The sequence below is a fragment of the Mytilus californianus genome, unplaced genomic scaffold (assembly GCF_021869535.1).
Source record: "Mytilus californianus isolate M0D057914Y unplaced genomic scaffold, xbMytCali1.0.p SCAF_52, whole genome shotgun sequence".
Classification (NCBI taxonomy): domain Eukaryota; kingdom Metazoa; phylum Mollusca; class Bivalvia; order Mytilida; family Mytilidae; genus Mytilus; species Mytilus californianus.
In genome coordinates, this window is record NW_026262704.1 from 283,709 (window position 1) to 294,843 (window position 11,135).

The following is an 11,135-nucleotide window of genomic DNA, read 5'->3' on the forward strand; positions in this document are numbered from 1 at the left end:
TGAATTGTCATAATATACATGCATTAGGCAGTTGGAATACCTGAACTTTAATTGAAAGGCTATAACAACATAACAAACAGTCATCACCGTATAACTTCTTAAATTTCGATGATAAATATGAAACCAGCTTACTTCAATGAATACTTAATTATTAACCTCATTATAAGTCGGGGGTATACACAATACTCTTTTCCGTCCACCCGTCCGTCTATCCGTCTACCTTGTTGTCTGTCTGTCAGTCTGCCTGTCCATTCGATACTTATTTGGTTTGTAGATGATAAATTGAGAACCGCTTTTTGAATTAAATTGAAAGTTTGAAGGAATGTCGTGGACCGCTAAAGACAGGTTAAGTTTGATATTAGTTGTTTTTACGTTTCCATTTTAGAGTTATCATACTTATAGATGAAATATAAACGAAATGTTTATGAACTTCTACAGACTGGTTTCTTTTGATTTTTGTTGTTTTCACTTCTGCCGTTCCAGAGTTTTTGTACTCGATTTTTCGAAAACTGAAAAGTTGTGTAATTTCATGATATCAAATGGAGAACCCCTTTATAAATTAGAAGGAAACTTGAATGGAATATATTTTTGACAACTAAACACCTATTAAGCTAGATTTCGTTGTTTTTAAATTTTACCATTCCGTAAGGTTTTTGATTTTTTTTCAAATTAGAAATCTTGTGGTTGCAGGGTGTTAGGTGAAGAACTTACTTTTTAAATGAACTGAAAATCTAATGAAATGTTTTGGACAACTTATTAAAATCATTTTGACCAAATCTAAAAAAAAATAAAAAAAAATAACCAGAGTTGTACCTCTTTATTATTTAAATTAACCTTTTCAAACCTTTAAAAATTCAAATAGATACTTGCGATTTATTTCGTTCGTTTGTCGTAACATCATAATTCGGATGAGCAAATTGAATTAATGAAAAGTTAACATTCAGGTAAGGTCCGCTTCTTTGCTCATCATTTCACTCCACTATTTGTATCGTATTCATATTTTAGGGCATACTGTTAATGTTAAACAAATACACTGACTTTGCACAAATATGACTCTATCTTATGAATTTTAACAGTATGCTGCTACATAAACAAATTATAGTCTGTCAGTTGATGCGGGACCATCGGGTATCTGTGATCACTAGATATTTTTTCTAGGTTTTGTTTGTCTTAGTGATTGCACAAGAACATGTCTTCCTATATTGTTTATGTTGCTGTATGGAATCGAAATCTATTTTGAATACGACAACCGATATTAACTAAAGCACGGCATTATTTCCTATCAGCAGTTTGAGTACTTTGTGCTTGCTTTCAGTTACTGTTGTTTAATTTTCTACTTTCTGTGTTTATATTATGTATTATATCGTTATTAAGAAGATTTCTACTTTTGCTGTCTTATTGCATGTTCTTCTGTGTACGTTTTGATATACTGATCTAGGGAGAGGGTTGAAATCTAAAATAAATATTCTAGCTCAGACACATTTGTATGCCTTTCCCGAGTCAGTAACCTAGTCAGTACTTGGCATATTTCATATCTAAATGTTTTTCGTTTTTCTGGCGAATTTGATATTCAAGGCACATATTCCATTATTGTTTCTGTTAAATTAATTCACAACAATCACAATCTGAATATTTCCCTCTAGATGCCATTTGAATTTTTGTAACTGTCACATTACCATATCCCCAACATCTCAAATTGTTCATAATAATATACCTAGTGATATTAAAATAAAACGAAACCTACACTTTAATATCGGCGAAAGTATTTCCAAATATATTTGATGCAGTCCAATTCAGGAATATGGCAGTTGTTATCAAATAGTTCGTTTCTATGTATGTTGGCGTTTGTTTTTGTTGCACTTCAGTGTTTCTGTTGTTCCGTTGATTTCCTCTTATAGTTGATGTGTTTCCCTCGGTTTTAGTTTGTAACCCGAATTTGTTTTCTCTAACTCGATTTATGACTTTTGAACAGCGGTATACAACTGTTGCCTTTATTCAGTACACGAAACTGTACAATCTGTAAAGTCATGGAGAAGGGGCCTTTCTAGTTCATTTCTCATTGCACAAAGAGTTTAAGGTGTCAACAATGCTTAAATTCTTTTCTGACGCATTTGCTGATTTTTACATTAAGGGGGTACACACCACTTTACCCTAAAAAAAAACTGTCGTTTAATTTTTCTTGTTTTTCTCTCGTTGATAAACCAGGCCTAGATAAACATCTTGTAAAAATTTCAAAAGATTTGAACCATTAGTTTTAAATATTTGGCAACTCAAATATGGCATCTTGTACATGCTTATATCGGCCAAGCTTGGAAGTTTCAGAAATATAGGTATAGGGGTATGTATGTTAATATTTAAAAAAAATAATCCTAAATTGACAATAGCATAGTTTATAGTGACAACTGAGACGAATTTTAGTTCACCGATACCCTTTACTTGTAAGTTTTTAATTCTGGATATAAATGTTTGTTCGAACTAAAAAAGTGGGGTATCAGATTCAGCCCCCAAAATTGAATATGAGAATATAAGAATTTTTTTTTAAAAAACAAAATGTGTCGTTTAATTTTTTCAAAAAACTAACTATTTGTAGTGCTATATAAGTCTGTTATTCTTGCAAAAATTTATAAAAATTTAACCACTAGATTTTTTTCTATTAAGGTTTAAAAAATGCCCCCACCCTCAAATTGGATCAATAAATAAGAGCAAAGTCCATTCTGAGAGTACATAATGGCCATAACTTTTTTGTCTTTTGATCTAGGCCTTAGATATTTAACATGTGTATGAATCGTCATGAGGTTAAGTGTCATATAACATTATGACCTTCATGTGACCTTCAAAGTTGACCTAAAGGTCAACATTACGTATTTAATCGGAAGAAACACGACCAGACCATAACTTCTTCGTCTTTTGACCTAGGCCTTTCATCTTTGGCATGTGGATGTATCATCATGATGTTGTGTACCCCGTACAATTATGAACTTTATGTGACCTTGAACTTTGACTTCGAGGACGATAACTGTATTTTTGGAAATAAACACTTGTCTTTTGACCTAGGTCTGATATATTTGGTTTGTTAATTCAATTCAATTGAGTTCAAAGTTTCGTTTAGAGTCAACAAATACATATTACACAAGCTCTATTGAACTATTCAAATCGACCATGGAACAATATAAACACACATTATGACATATCAACAAATTCAATGCATATGAAATACATAAAGTATCTGTTATCAACATGATCAAGACAAAAAGTACATGTAGTTATATAAAAAAGTCCTTGATTCTATTAAGGCGAAGTGTACTTCACTACTCCACATAATATTTCTTTAATTTCACATGGATTCTGCTTGTAAAAGTACACCAAATAAAAAATAAAAAAAAGGAGTAACCGTTTTCGTTTTTGAAATACGAGCTATTAAAATTAACAGCATGAGACGCAAAAAATACAAAGGATACATAGGAAAAATCTTAAAAATCGGCAGATATTTTTACATTATCAAGATTTTCTATTTTGTTGGTCCACAGATTTAAAAAAAAAATATTTACGATTCACAAAAGAACAACGAATCCATTCTTGCAAAGAACCACAGCTCCTGAAAATTGGAACTAGGTAATAGCATAGAGCTGACCGTGCAAGATTGTTTAATATGTATAGTCAAGTTTGTTAAACATAACAATTTGATAGTATGTCTGCAGAGGCTATGAAAATTGGATACAACTGGCTTTTAGATTAAAACAAATCAGTCTTTTAAATGCTATCAAAATGTAAGGGTCTTAACTCATTTCATCTCTCATTCCTCCAAATATCAAATTGCAGTTACAAGTGTCACGTTATTTTTTGGCCCCCTTTTACTCTATTCAGTCATAATATTGAAATGAGACTTGAGAAAAAAAGATTTACTTAAAAATTGCATTCACTACTTCTGAAAGATACACAAAAGCACAATAGAAGAAAACTAATTTCGCTATCCCTTCGAAATTGGAATTTGATAAAGCAAAAATAACATATTCTATTTTTATCATACATGTGTAGTTTCATTTTCAACCATGGTTCTAAATTTAGATTTTACTTTTCTCAAAAAATTGCGGACGGAATAGAAGACACCTGTTTATTTTCTACACCTGTCAGGATACAGGTTGAAAACTCAGAGTTAAATAACATAGTTGTTTCTAATTGAGATAAATTTTAGAGTGCTCAATTCTTAGTTTTTGTGTAATGTTTTGTGGACTGAATCTGATGGTTTTTTTTGTTGTCTTTGTTCCTCGACTTGTAAATGATGCACTAGTGGTTGATTATCCCCTTGGTATCTTCTTACTTGTTTATATGATTAAAAATCATGTCCTTAAATGTTCAATTGCATAAAAAATGAACATGCCAGCGTTTTTCAACACACAAATGCACATGTCTTATATAAATTATTCGTAACCTACAATTTTACATTACTAAGTGTATTTCATTCAAATATACAGTTTAAAAAAAAAAGTATCGTGGAATCAATTTGGTTCGAATAGAAGCAGAATTGTCCTTGGTTTATATATTTATTTGGTTATATTTTTATTGTTAGGCATTCTTACTTTCTATTGATATAACCACGAGCAGTATTGAACAAAACCGTAATAGAGTTAGACTAACTATAACAATAAGGTACTCAGATTTCTGATTGGAGTCATTCTGATAATTTCATAGAAGTTTTAAGACAGCACATGAATTCTTTTTGGATTTAATATAGACCGCACGAAGTTATTTCTCTTTCGTGAGCCAATTATTTCCTTTCTAAGAGTAATGGAGGTCATTAAAACGCCGGTACGCCCAACTAACATTTCTCCTGCTGATAGGTGGAAAGGGGACTTGCAAATACAACAGCACATGTCTGAAGAAAGCAGGTCTAGTTATACTATTATTCTCCCCACAACCTAGGACTGTGGTTCCCCATAAGGGGGATAAGTAACCTCAATCTCTGCTGCTATATCAATGTAGTTATGAATATAGTTGTAGTGGTCATTAAAGTCAAAGTGATTTTAAAACGCTGCCATGACACAGACTATGAGTAAGAGTTATCTTTCTTAAGTGTTCTCTACCCACTTAACCACAATACATAATTATACAATTTCCGGAAAAAATGTAATAATATTTACATGTTTTCCTTTATTGTCCTTTTTGGCTATAGTAATATACATGATATAATGAAGATTAAACGCATTTGTTTTGTTTTATTAGCTACGATTATACAACGCTCTAAGGGTAAAAGCTGTGAGTCCAAGACTGAAAGGTATTTTATTATATGCAATTGCGGGAAATTTTAAATATGTTTATTTCACTTCGTTATGTTAGGCTAGATCTTTCTTTGAAGAAAAAATAAATGAATGTCATGACTTAAGGTGTGCTGTTATATGCCAATATGAGGGAACAAACGGGTGTATCGTTTTGAGATTTATGTAATTGTTTTTGTTTTGGTTGACATATACAAAACATCTGGGTTTTAATTTTTTTATTTGTTTTGTTTAATGTCATTATAAAGAAAAACATCAAACGACAGAAACATTTGTTTACTTTATCGACAACACATAACTGAACCAACATTTACTTAATTCACTTTTCTACTTTAGATATCCGGACTTGATGAAAAACAATATTCATATTTTTAACACTAGTATTACCAATAAAAATATGTTATTAAACTGCCTGATTAGGAAATACACCATCGACATCGTTTAATTAATATTGCATCTGTGGTCTCTTGGAAACTTGATCGCCTCAAGTGCGGGAGGTCACGGGTTTGAGCCCCAGCCAGTTCAAACCAGAGACTTTAAAATGGTATTTGCTGCTTCTCCGCCAAGCACGCGACATTCAAGAGTCGGAATGATCTGTCTGGGTAGGGTTTCGTCCTGTTGCCTGTTACCTTGCTTGTGAACTAGCATGTTAGAAATCCGACTCATCAACAGGGTACATATTCATATTACAATAACATGTTCTCGTTTTGAATATTCACAATTTTTGTTTAGGGCCCAGCTGAAGCCGGCCTCCGGATGCGGGCTTTTCTCGCTATGTTGAAGACCCATTGGTGGCCTAAGACTGTTGTCTGCTCTTTGGTCGGGTTGTTTTCTCTTTGACACATTCCCCATTTCCATTCTCAATTTTATTCTATTTGCCGCTGGACGTTAAGCAGCCATCTATCAACATCATCGTTAATGTAACATGCAATCCTCATAGAATCAATCAACGTTAAGAAATTCAAACTATATTCAGTAAAAATTTACCTTACACTTTTTTGATTTTGCACCAGTTTCTTAGAGTGTAAGTACGATGAATGACCTTTAAAATAGTACAAATGGAAACTATGAGCCTAAAGTCTAAAAAAGAGACAAGGAATTGTGAAATGATTAACAACTTGAAAAAACACCCACCTAAAAACACAGAACACAACAACCGCGTAGTCTAGAATTAGCGAAACCAATACCGTAAAGTAAAATGAAACAAATCACGTCTATCATTTCAAAAATGTTCATGGACTGATTTAAATTTGACTAAACGTACAAGTATATGTAACTGCTAAGAGGTGTCAATCCCTGGTAACCTCGTCAGGTCCTATATCTATGGCGCCTTGACTTGCTCGTTCCGCGGTAAGAGAGAGATGCACTTGAAGTAGAGGCTGAGAATACCCAACTGGTACCATTGTGTCATGTGTCCCTTTTGATCCATCGGTGCTGTACCAGTACCCACACGACAGGCTGGGGAAACCCCCTAGAAGTACAGGGCAATTACACAACACTTATATGCAGCATTGAAGCAAAAGGACAAAAAAGAAAAGCAAACATCGACTTCTATCAATTTAAATCAACAAATATTAGAGTTTTATTGTGATTTTTCTTCCCGCTGCAAAACACGTTCTAGATACTGATAGCACTAATTGAAAAGTACGGTAAGCACTTCAATCTTTTAACACAGTAATAAAACTTAAATAGAATCTAAATTTGAAATCTCGAAAAAAACAAGGTTTCCAAATGGGGACTATGGTTGTCAACTTTATAAAACTCATAACAAAAGTAAGGGATGGTCATATTTTGATATGTTTTATTTTACAGCTTGTTCCAAAGGATACACATCTTATTTGGGACAAAGATGCCAGCCCTGTCCGAGAAACACATTCGGTGAAAGATGTCGAGATGAATGCACTTGCTCAGGCTTTGAAATGTATGCAATATGTTCACCTTTTTAAACACATACGATATGGACTAACAAAGCAAAGAAAGCATACAATATGACAATCCCTTTTTGGTGCCCAGTTTAGTTGTCTACCTCACATTGAATTGATCAATCTAATGAAAATACATGTATCAAGATACAAACAGTCATTTAAATACTTAAAATCTCTAAGTGTAAAGTAAAAAGTAAAAACAAATGTTATAATTGCCTGAGATCAACATTTTATTATTTTGTAGTTGTGACCATGTTGAAGGCTGTGTTGATTTGTCGTCGACAACTGGTACCTCAGTGCCAGCAACCACTTGTAAGTAACCTACATGTCATTTCAATGACATAAACCTTATAATTTTTAAATTTGTTAAGACAAAATCAGGAATTAACTAATTAATTTGCTTTTTAACTTATACAATTTTACCTTTTAAATAGCTTTCTTAAAAATATAGTCTTGACATTCATGCCTATATACACAGTTTTTCGGTGCTGTTTTGTCGTCCTAGCGTTTGGTTTAGATAGAAGCCGAAAGGAATGGTTAAAGAAGAACTTTTCTTTGATTTATAATTTAGTTAGTAATGGGAACAGACAAATCTAGTTTAACGTACAATTAGTGTAAAAATAATAACAAGAAATCTTTTTAGTTTTCAGCACAAAAAAGGTTAAAACCTTACAAAATAATAGTCACTTGCCATACCAATACATCATCATGTACATTTCGATAAACCACTAGATTTTATCATGTGTAGCCTTTAGTTGAGATATGCTCCATTACTCCTTTGATTCATAAAAAGATGCACTACTTTTTAATTGTAATTTTGTAGTTAAAGATGACAGAACATATATATCGACCGTAAGCGAAAAAACAGATTCGAAAAATGGTAAATATTTTCACCAGATTGCAAATAATTTTGGTATGATGCCTCTGTCGTCGTTGTCATCATCCTTATCTGTATGTAAATACTACGCTCATGTGCATTGTGATCTAGTTAACCAATCTTCCTTAAATTTTATTATGGCGATCTTTTATAATATTCCGAAAAGGAAATAGTCAAAGTATCAATGTTTGGAATTCTAGATAATTCCCCTAAGCAGTATATGTCCTTTTGATACTTAATACTTCAAAGTTGTGGTATATCATTGTTCAATTTATATTAACTATTTTATAACCTTAGAGAAACAAACATTTCTTTTTCAAATGGAATGTGTTGGCTTTATTGTATTACTAAGTTGCAATCAATTCTAAAAAGACGTCGGCAAAAATTATAAACTGTTTTTTTATGTTACCATTCCAGAATTGGTGTCGAGAGAAATAATTGCATATTATATAGTACCACTGTCGTTCGTGATTCCCGGGATATTTTTGTGCTTCTTTTTCTACAAATTCAAGATAGTGGATAAAATGAAGAAAGCAGCAATGACCCGATCTAAAAACCCTTCGCTACATCTACCACAACACAGTAAAGATATCGAAATGGAGGAAAGTTTATATGACATTATGGATGATACAGATATGCTGGGATATGTAAGGCGAATGCTCAAGTCGACTGATGTATAAGCAGATCAAATAGCACTCGGAGAGTTGAAAGCACATTTGTACAGAATCATGATTATTCATGCCAGTCACTCTTCACCACGGAGACGACAAAAACAAACTAAAACTAGAATTAAGTATCTTTAAAAGTTGCCAAACAATACAACAATGTTTAAATTAGGAAGTGATTAAAATGTCACCATCGAAAATAAGAGATTACTTTGCATTAGCAAAGCATGAGTTATCTCCACTCTTACAATATTTCTTTGTCTGATTGAATGAAACGTTTTTCTCCATTAATTTTGTAATGATTATTTCTACCAACAGACATGACAATATATTTTGTTTTTTTGTAAGTGAAAATTCATGTTAATAATTTGCTTTTCTTGATTAAAGTTTGCCAAGTTTAGTTCACATTCGTACCAATCATCAAATTATAAATTACCGTTATTTTTTTTAGTCCGCCAATAGAACATGTAGTATAAACTAGATTAAAAAATTGCAAATGCACATGTGATATCATCCCTTTTTGCTCATTGGATTTTGTTTTAAACAATCTAATTACAAATGTACTTTGAAATGTTCAAACTGTGATTTAAAAACAAAATTTACATAGTCGCTTAGTAGAGTAGTTAAACCATCCAGTCATTCGGTAATTATAACAACACTTGAATCTCTTGTGTAATTTGTCATTTTGTTTTTGTTTTTGTGGTTTATACCCTCATGAGTTACATCCCTTTTTAACTTATTGAACCATTTGATATAATAAAAGATTGTCTCACCTCTGTCCGCGGTAATGGGATGTGCGCCTACGAACACCAGTTATTAAGTGGTTGCCATTGTTAGCTAATTTTCAGAAGTCTGCCATCCTGTTGTTGCCATTGTTTGTTGTCTATAATTAACCTAGAATCACAAGGTTACTGTTGGTTGCTGACTTATATGAGCCTGTAATGCAGTGTTTGTCGTTTATTGTTGTATTCAATGAGCCTGAAATCCGGTGTTTTTGTTTTTTTAACACATCATCTGTTCAAATGGTATTTGGAGAATTTTCAATGACAACATTTCATTTTAATGTTATGTATTGCGATAACAAACACCACTGATATTGGAAAAAAAAAGTGTTCGCTGAAACTAAGAGGCAATTTTTTTTTTTACATCAAGCTTTCGTCAGTATTAAGATTTAAATAGTTAATAAAGCACTGCAGTCCAACAAAATCAAAATGTCAAGCATGCGATAATTAAATAGAAGGTCTGTGTAAATTATAGCTATTTTTTTCAGGTACCATATCTTTCAATTTTTTTTAAATACAAATCCCCGCAAAGCTTGCAGCTACGTTTCTGACAAAACGTCCTTTCTTATCAAAATTATGGGAGCCAGTCTATCTGGAAACAATCCCAAGAGCGTTGGCAAAATCAAAGACTGCAAGGTGTACCGAATAGACCTGCTTAAAATGACTATTACGTGAAATTTAATGATAACAAAATTCCGACTACGACCGACATACAAAAATAAGAAGATACTAAGGGAACATTCAAAACACACAACTCGTGCGAAACTACCAATGTCGTACATTTTCATAACATATTATGCAGTTGTATTGAACATTATCATTTTACTTGAATTGTATACTAATGTATGCCATGTATAGGTTTGCATTTTTGTTTATGCTTTTTCTATGATGAGGGCCTCAGGGAAGATTTATTATAGAGTTAACTGTGTAACCCTCTTAAATTAAAGTATTGTAACTTGTTATTGTTACACTGCAAAAACGAAAGACGACGAAAAAATAAACATGATGAACGAGTCACTATGTTCTAAAGTCTTATTATCTGGTGAGATACAGACAGTATTTTGGATTTCTTAACTAAGATTCTACATAATCGGATATCGTATCATGATCTTCTTCTTTGTTATTGTCTAAATATTATTCTATGATTGATCAGTTTAAATGTTATGGCCCCTTATTGTAGTGTACAGACCATACGTCCTAGTAATGAAAATACATGTGTATTCCAATTATTTCTACCAACAGACATGACAATATATTTTGTTTTTTTGTAAGTGAAAATTCATGTTAATAATTTGCTTTTCTTGATTAAAGTTTGCCAAGTTTAGTTCACATTCGTACCAATCATCAAATTATAAATTACCGTTATTTTTTTTAGTCCGCCAATAGAACATGTAGTATAAACTAGATTAAAAAATTGCAAATGCGCATGTGATATCATCCCTTTTTGCTCATTGGATTTTGTTTTAAACAATCTAATTACAAATGTACTTTGAAATGTTCAAACTGTGATTTAAAAACAAAATTTACATAGTCGCTTAGTAGAGTAGTTAAACCATCCAGTCATTCGGTAATTATAACAACACTTGAATCTCTTGTGTAATTTGTCATTTTGT

At 32.2% G+C, this 11,135-nt stretch overlaps 1 long non-coding RNA gene across 1 annotated transcript; it reads left to right on the forward strand.

Moving 5' to 3' along the window:
* The first annotated feature begins 7,080 nt into the window (after positions 1-7,080).
* LOC127703851 (uncharacterized) lies at positions 7,081-8,945 on the forward strand. Its single transcript, XR_007983085.1, has 3 exons — positions 7,081-7,510; positions 8,022-8,078; positions 8,493-8,945. It is a non-coding gene; the product is annotated as an uncharacterized LOC127703851 (long non-coding RNA).
* The last annotated feature ends 2,190 nt before the right edge of the window (positions 8,946-11,135 follow it).